We start from the raw sequence: 8,922 nt of genomic DNA on the forward strand, positions 1-8,922 counted from the left end.
CCTTCTACCTCGTGAGTAGGTGATGTCTTATATAGAGTTACTTTCGAATCTCCTTCGTTGGATGTATTTGAGCCTTCTTCGGATAGTCGTCAGATCTTAACAGATAGATCCGTTGAGTGATAGATCCCTACTAGGTTGGACTAGTAGATGACTCCTTTGATAATACGATCGTTATCCATATAATAGCGATAAGTGACAGCCTACCAAATGTCGCTACCCGTATCTTTGTCGATTAGCCTATTTCGATCGTAGCGGATTAGGGCGTGCTTGTGACTAAATAAGTTTACTTCCTCAGCAAGCTATCTCTTGGACCCGGCTCGCTCGGAAGCGAGTCGATTCCTTTCGTCCCGACTGGGGTCGAGGGTCGGAATCAAGATTGAACCAGGTTCGATTATATTTTCTCCATATCATAAGGCTAATAAGATACCTTAATGGAACTTTAAACTATGCTCTTCTCTAAATTTTACATACTCAAATTTTGGAAGGATAATTCTAATGCATTCTATTGCTCAGAAATAGAAACATCAAATCTATTAGTGACTATTTTTACACTAGGTGAAGTGGCTGTTGAAAGGAAATCTAAGATGAACCTGTATTGTTTTGAGTTCTATCTTTTATGGAATCAGAATTATATTCTCCAGTCTCAAGATTTCCATTTAGATCTTGTTCTTGTATAGAAACTTTTGAGAATTCAAATGATTTTCAGTCATCATGTGAGTTGTACTAAGTTTTTTTGATTGAACTAGATACTTATGCAAATGATTGAATTCATATATTATGAGATTCATATTTTGATAAATTTGCAATCGATGACGAAAATGGAGGAGCGAATCCAATCCTCTGGCTTAGTGGAAAGATTTACTTGACATGTAAAATCACTCAAAACTGTCAGGATGGATCTCGACAGAGATGATTCACTTTATGAGTAAATTGTTCAAGGATGCAAGGAACAATTTTATTGTTTTTGCGAGAATAAGTAATTCGCTTCCAAGAAGAACTTTTAATTAGATTGGGTTTAGATTTGTTCTAAAACTAATGTTTTGATTCAAAGTGTTTTTTTAGATTTAATTGAATACTATACTATTCTCTTTTGGAAAGTTATGAATGATTCTGTATTGAGTTTGAACATTACTGGGGCTAACGCTAGAGCCATATATAGAACATAGGAGGAGATTGTTGAGGTATCTGAGTCATACTCAAATAAGGTTGAGGTATCTGAGTTATACCCAACGTATGTTCTAATATATGCCATCGGATCAATTACGATCTAACGGTGTAATGGGCCTTAGTAGGAGAGTCCAACTAACTGTAGAACTGTGTTTAAACCCTAATCCTAACATTTTCTTCGTTCTATCTTCAACATCGCAACTACAATTAACCTCGCATAAACCTTCATCTTCCTCTTCTTTCACCTTTCCTTCACTGTCCGTTTGTTCTCTGGGTTGTTTGTTGATCCAATAACCTCGGAGTTCCAAAAGCCCCTCTACCCAGTTTTTCACTTCACTTTCGTGTTATCCTAATTCAGTGCCTACCTTTGTATTCTCCTCTCAAAGCATATTCTCTCCCACAACATCAGAAAGAATCGCTCGGGTGGGTCGACTTTAGTCCAAAAGATGGGTTGCCAAGGTCCCCATGAATGGCTTCTCCTTAGATTTGGACATTGTTCTAAGAATAGCAGATTGATCGTCCGTGCGAGCCCACTCTGTTTTGTTCTTTTATAATATCGTTTGTGGTAATTCATCGAACCACACGCCATAGTTATTCTATTCTTTCTGTTGTTAAAAACCAAAAAGCACAATGATATCTGGCTTGACAATAAGCAACAATAAGCATATTCTGGTTAATCTGAGAGACATGATCGCCAAATTCGATTCTTCGTTCAGTTTGAAATCCGAGATTCCTCGAATTAGCAACAAGGTTTTTGGTTTGGACGTGCCTCTGATGGAACTGAAGATGCAATTGTTTAGAGAGGATATTATGGTTCTGGGGCTTTGTGCTCCTGGTGGCTGTGGCATATAACGTTGGCTTCCATGATCTGCCGAGACAGCGATGTCAAAGGTGTGTATAAAATCTGCAAACGTTCTTCTTGTTTACCCTCTTGGAGCCCAAATTTTCTTTCCTGCTTTATTTTAGTTATATTCATTTAAAATTTGATTATGTAGAAACCCTTTTGATTTAGTTAGTTCTATTTAGTTCAAACACTTCTACAAATAAAACAATTTTTTTGACATCGGTTACCTTTTAGTCTCCCCTGTTGGATGTATGAACAAGTTGTTTATGAAATGAACTCATATCAAGACTGGAGTGAATGGATTAGAAGAGGATGGACAGTTCGGGAGCCCATAATCAATTGGGGTTACAAACACCATTAAACACATTAATCCCTTTTTTTTTTTTTTTTTTGCAAACCTTGTGAAGAAGCTGGTTCTTAGTCTTGTTTCCTTTCATTTTGTATTGTAAAATATGTTATCAACTTCACACAGCAGTTCACCTCATAATATGATTTCACATGCTTATGTGTAAGGTTTTCTCATGGAAACAATCCAAGTTATGTCTTTTTATCTTTAAATACCTTTAAGTTTGTATTACCGAAAACATCAACTGTATGCTCTCCTGATTTTATGCCTTCATTCTTATTGAAACAGAGGGGTTCAAGAACATATGCTTTCTTAGCATTTCAAGCTCACCTAACTTTAAAATAATACTAAAAAGATTATCAGAACAGATGTTTCCAAGTTCACCAGTCCCTCAGTTTCTAAATGATGAAGATGCAGAGATGAAGCTGGGAAACCTGCTGATGCTGAGAGAAAAACAGCCTTTACTGTTGGTTCTTGATGATGTTTGGGATTCAGTTGTTCAGAAATTTATCTTCAGAACAGGAGGATATTAGATACTGGTTACTTCAAGAACTGCATGTCAATCATTTGACTGTAAACATTCTTTAAAAATGCTCGGCGATGCAGATGCCATGGCTCTTTTTTGTCAGTCAGCTTTTCCTGGGAACGGCAAAGTGGAACCTGTGAGGAGCCTGAGTGGGATCTTCAAAACAAGGTCTTATATCTTAATCATATCCACTTATATCATGCATTCAATTTTTCTGTAAAAATGGGCAAGACTTGGACATTTTGTAATGGATGCTTCTGTACTGAAATTCATCCGTTTTTAAAAATCACTGACTTTACTGGAAATTGTTAAAATTGCAGATAGTGAAAGGTTGTAGGGGACTTCCATTGGCTTTTAAGGTGATTGGCAATTCATTGCGCGGACAGCCTGTCAAAGTGTGGAAAAACACAGAGAGGATGCTATCAAGTTGCTCCATTTTTATTCCCACAGTGATTTGCTCACGTGTCTTGCTTCCAGTTTAGACTACTTAAATAAAAAGGTTCAAGAATGTTTTAGGGCCTGTTTGGTTACATGAATCTAGAGATTTCAAATCTCTGGATTCATGAATGTGAGAATTATACTCGTTTGGTTGTAAAAATCTATAGATTCATGAAATCTACAGATTCACGTTTTTAATGTAAAAAGGTGAATCTATAGATTTATGGGTAAGGGGTGAAATCCAGAGATTTCAAAAAAGCTATACAATTGTACATTCACAAAAATCATGTCGATCAAATAAATTTTTAGAATGAATTCACATATTTCATTCCACAACCAAACACTTAATTTTATAAATTATAACTCCATAGATTTGAAGTCTATAGATTTGAAATCTCTAGATATTTGAAATCTCCAGACTCATGTAACCAAACAGGCCCTTATGGACCTGGGTTTATTTGGATTTTTATTTGCGGCAACAGCTGCAGTTGCTGGCTAAGATTAAGCCACATAAGATAAAAGAAATCCGACGATTGTAACTGTAAAAGCAAAATTTGAGTTTTACATTTAAAAGTCTAAAGGTTTCGAATTTACAAAACACATCCCTGCCTCTACTGAGCAATAGTACGGAAACAACCCATCATGGGGATTGTATAGTTCAGATGCAGAAACAGCTCGGTTGAGTTCACGACCTCTTCTTCTGTCAAGCTTTCTCCCTGAGTTTGTACATGTTGCGTCTAGAACTTCTTCGAGGGCCGGATATTGAGATGACCACCTTAAGAGCTCTCTAGCTAAGTTGGAATAACTGGGATGCCTGCACACATAAAGAAAGCAAGAACTGTCCGGCCTAGTTTTGGTAGGGGAACCGCCTCCGACGCCTAAGTTAGCCTAGGCAACAATAAGAGTTCTTGAGAGAGTTCTCAAGAACGTAATGAATAATTTATCAGATGGAAGTTCTCGTACCTTTCTCCATGTAGGAGGTGGGTTTATATAGAGGTTACCTGGAGGCGGCGCTTCCTTGAATTTCGGATCGACGGTTGGAGAGCGAGTGGAGTATCCTTGGAATAACGGCTCCTTCTTTGTCGCACCAGATAGAGCCGTTATGTTGACTCATCTCCCCAATTCTCGGAATAGATATGCTGAGTAGTTATTCGTAACTAACTCTCCTTGACTTGGTCAAGAGAGTCTTCTGAGACTTGCCTCGAGCGTGGCTTGCCAAGGAAGATATCCACCAACTGAAGTTGGGTATGTATTTGTCCCGAGTTGGGCACTTCGGGACCTTTTCCAAGGAAGAGTTGAACCAGCCCAAAAGGGGGTGTATCCGTCCCAGTGATGCACTCGGGACATTTTCCAAGGAAGAGATGAACCAGCCCAAAAGGGGGGTGTATCCGTCCCGAGTGATGCACTCGGAACCTTTTCCAAGGAAGAGACGAGCCAGCCCAAGGGGATGCATCTGTCCCGAGTGAGGCACTCGGGACCCTTTATGAGGGAAGAGATGCACCAGCCCGAGGGAGGTGTATCTCTCCCGAGGGGGGGGGAGACTCGGGACCTTAGTTCCCCACAACAGAGCCCCCCATTCTGTGCGATTGACTTCTCGAACATATGGAATGTTATTCTCAGGCTTCTTAGAAAGTCTCCTTTCTTCTTGGAGAAACTTTAAGACGTCGTCTTGAATAATAGCCACTATTTCTCCAAAGCCTTCTTTAAAGCTGGGGTTTGTAACTCCCAACCATTGTGTTAATTCACATTCATTGTAGCTTCTAATATGCCAACGGTTGCGTTATCTCAACCGTTGAGATACTCGATCGTGGGCCGTTTGATTGAGATCTTGAGTCTTTTCAATCTCAACCGTCGTGGCCTTTCATCTTCAGTCGTTGGATCGTGACCTTTCATGTACCAGATCTCAACCGTCGCCATGCTTGACTCCCAACCGTTGGATGTGTCTCTTCATCTTCCTCCTCCTCACTATAAATAGAGGTTCAATCCTCATTTTTATTTTTTTGCTTGCAAACTCTCTCTGAAGTCTCCTACCTGCGTTGCTTGCTTTCTTCAACTAGCTAATCCAATTCTTCAACCAGTAAGTTATCTCTAACTTTTCTCCATTTCTTTCCTTTGTCATTTCTGTATTATGGATAAGTTAAGAAAAGGCAAGGAAATAGCCCGAGCCACCTCCCGACTGGAGGTCCCGACTACTGAGATCTCAAGTCCCGAGATGTCTTCCCGAACTCAATCTATGCATTATTCCAATGAAGATGATTTCTCAGATTCTCCTGACTCTCATATTGTGAGAGCAGCTGTTGACTTAGCTAGGGACGACCCTCTTGACCAAGAACCCCTATGCTCTGATTTAGGAACGGACTTAGTCAATTTCGATCCTTCTGTGGATTCTCTGGCTGAGCCGGAGGTTGATAGTATTAGTCAATATCCTGCTAAATTCTGAGTTGCTAGTCAGAGGCATTATTCGCCTTGTCCACCCCTTTCTCGTCCTCAAGATTGCCGGAATCGTTGGCCACCTTTTCTCCCTACTGAGTTGCTTTCTGAAGAGGCAACTCTTGAAGAAAGGAACAAACCAAAGACGCCTTCTCACATTGATTATGACCTCAAGTTTTCGGGTCCTGAATTCTATCCCGGAGATCTTAACCAGAACCATCTCGAGCGTTTAAGGGATTTCTGTGAATTTCCAAAGGATTATTCCTTCTCGCTCCCGTCTTCGTCCAGTCGAGTTGGAGAGTCCCCTGATGGGGCCTTCTCCCTTTATTATGATGCCTTCTTAGGAGGTCTTCCCATCCAGAAAATTATTGAAGACCTTCTAACTCATTATGAAATTTCTCCTACCAACCTTATTCCAAATAGTTGGAGAAATGTCACTTGTTTTGTTGGTTTCTGTTATAATGTTGGAGTCAAACCAACATTCCCCCTTCTTCAACGTTTCTTCGAAGTTAAGAGTCAATCAAAGGGGGGTTGGCTATCTCTTCATCGTCGGGTAACTGATGCGATTGACTGGTCGGGCAACATCATTTTGTCGGGGTCTATGCCTACGTCCACCAAGGGGTGGAGACATCACTTTTTCTTCTGCAAGCCCCCAGTCCTGCCGCCATTCCCAACTGCTTTTATGAAGAAATCCAAATCAGATCTTAAAGAACCCAATAATCTTATTGAGTTGTCTGCCGCCGAAGAAATGGCTTTAGAAAAGATCATCCAGGTTGAAGGAGATTCAGCTGCAGTTCACGGGTACTTGTCTGAGTATCCTTCTATTCTTCAGTTGTGGGGCTTTTCTCCGGGTGAGCCCCTTATTCATTGACGTTCTTCAATTTTGTGGATTTTCTTATCTTGGATCTTCTAATCTTCTTCGTTTGTTGTCGCAGTGGCTAACAAATTGGACATCGACGCTCTTCGGGCCATTACAAGTGGGAATACCAAGGAGGTTTTCGCCCGAAAGCCAGTGAAGAAAGGCTGAGCCACAGAGACTGGTCCCGTTGTCCAGGCCCTCAGTGCTCCGATTCGTCCAAGCCTTCGAGCAAGAAAACTGCCAGGAAGAGCGCTTGTCACGCCCTCCCAGCCGGTACCCTATCTGGCATACCCGAGAGTGTGATCCACAGCCCGAAGATCAGGTATCGAGTGATCAACCTCCCACATAAACAATAACATAATCATGAACAATCATAACAAGAGTGCGGAAGATAAATCATAGATCCAATAATGAAAGAATGAATCATAAACGAATCAGAATAATAGATATAATCAGAGTATCAAACAGATAAGTAAAGTGAAGCAAAAATCCCACTTTACATCCAGCGGAAAAGTAGCTCTAAAGAATAAACTAGACAAAATCTAATCCCAGTAGCAAGTACATTGGGTAACTAAATTATTCTCCACTTTATAGACGACATCCTTGTAGGTATAGATCTCATAAATAGCACAAGGACGCTTCCACTCAATGGTCGGACTAAGCATCGTACGGAGCATAACCACTCGCGGGATCTTCAGAGTAATTGTGGTAACCGCAATCACCTTCCTGGAGATATGTCTCTTCGCCTTGCGCTTCCTCATAGGGACCGTCATAGTACTCGAGTACTGCAGGATAGTCTAACAACATTGTACAATAAAGGAATGAGTTTCAAAGAAACTCAAGAAGGCGATTAAAAATCCATAATAACATAAATGGCAGGATTCCAGAACAATCATAAATGCAATATGATATGAGACAAGCAATGAATGAATGAATCTAACTCTATGGATGCTGGTCTCTATTGGCAGACATGCTTTAAGTCTTAGCACCGTACTTCTTTAGGAAAGTCCACTCACATCCTCAACCATTTAAGATATCTTGGATTCTCTCACGGATCATTTCACCGGTCTTGAGCAGCCGATTGGTAATGGGTCCTTCATCCCTCAGGACAAACCTTGGCAGGGGGTTAAGTCAACACACTCTCTCACAACCATTTGGTATAAGTACTGGCGCATGTCAGGGTAAAACCTAGCCAAATGCAAGTCTTCTACTTGGTTACATCAAGTCAGATCCAGATACTTCCATTCCTCGTCCCTGACGATCCTTTCCGGTATCCTTCACACTAGAGTCAGCGTATCCTATGGCACCGACCAGCTCGGACTACGGACTCATCAACCCTATTGGTTATCCACATATGGTAAACGGGAAGCTCTCACGTCCTCTCACGGGTTGGTTACCGGTCTTAAGCGCCCGTGAGCCCAAGTCTAACCATATGCAACCCTACCAATAAATGGCCCCCACAATGTGATTCCTGTCCTCTCACGGGTTGGTTACCGGTCTTAAGCGCCCATGAATCCCCATTGCTACCACGGGTCGTTCGGTCTCAATACCCCTCCGATTAGGGTCTGACATAACAGGACATCCTAGCCAAACACTACTAGACAATCCTAGATATGTCATCCAACAGTTTAGGAAGGTGTCCAGAGGGCATCTCCGGAAACATCCCATAATATTCCCGTAGTAGTCCAAGGACAGAAGTGTCGAAAGGACACCTCTCCTTTCCAAACCATACGTAAGCATACACATGCATCAATTCATATCATCACATATATGGTAACTCCATATATGGAAAGAAATCAGTAATTACAATCACTTGTATAACATTGGTAAGTAAATCATACATGAATCAATTCAATATGAATAAGTAATGCTACTGTAATCAAAGTTATGCAACAGTAGTATATCATTGTAAAAATCTAATTTAGGAAACATATTAATGATATTCAAATATAGAAACTAGATTCATGCTATCTATGTAATTAAGGAAATAACCATCCTTACCTTTTATAACTCGCAAAGAATCCTAAGAAATTAAGTAAGATCTTGGCAAACTTGAGAAGAAGGTCCTAAACAAGTATATACAACATATTAGGAAAGATCCCTAACAGAAAAGATATCAACACATCCGAAACAGACCAAATCTGGAGTTGCTGTACTCATTGGTCGAGTGGATTGGTCGAGTGGTCCAGTCGACCAATCAGTCGACCAATGCAGACAGTAGCTTATAAAATCAGAGTTTTAAGATATGAAATCCGAATTTGGTGGTTCAAAAGGGTACTAATCAAGGGGTAGACTACATCAGTAGTATTCTA

General features: G+C 40.6%; 1 long non-coding RNA gene across 1 annotated transcript; it reads left to right on the plus strand.

The window, feature by feature from the left end:
* The first annotated feature begins 1,374 nt into the window (after positions 1–1,374).
* Positions 1,375–3,336, plus strand: LOC148998820 (uncharacterized). The gene is made up of 3 exons (XR_016171102.1): positions 1,375–2,058; positions 2,646–3,051; positions 3,204–3,336. It is a non-coding gene; the product is annotated as an uncharacterized LOC148998820 (long non-coding RNA).
* Positions 3,337–8,922: the final 5,586 nt, after the last annotated feature.

This window comes from Hakea prostrata, unplaced genomic scaffold, assembly GCF_041222555.1.
Source record: "Hakea prostrata isolate BN-2017 unplaced genomic scaffold, UWA_Hpros_2 contig_125, whole genome shotgun sequence".
NCBI lineage: Eukaryota > Viridiplantae > Streptophyta > Magnoliopsida > Proteales > Proteaceae > Hakea > Hakea prostrata.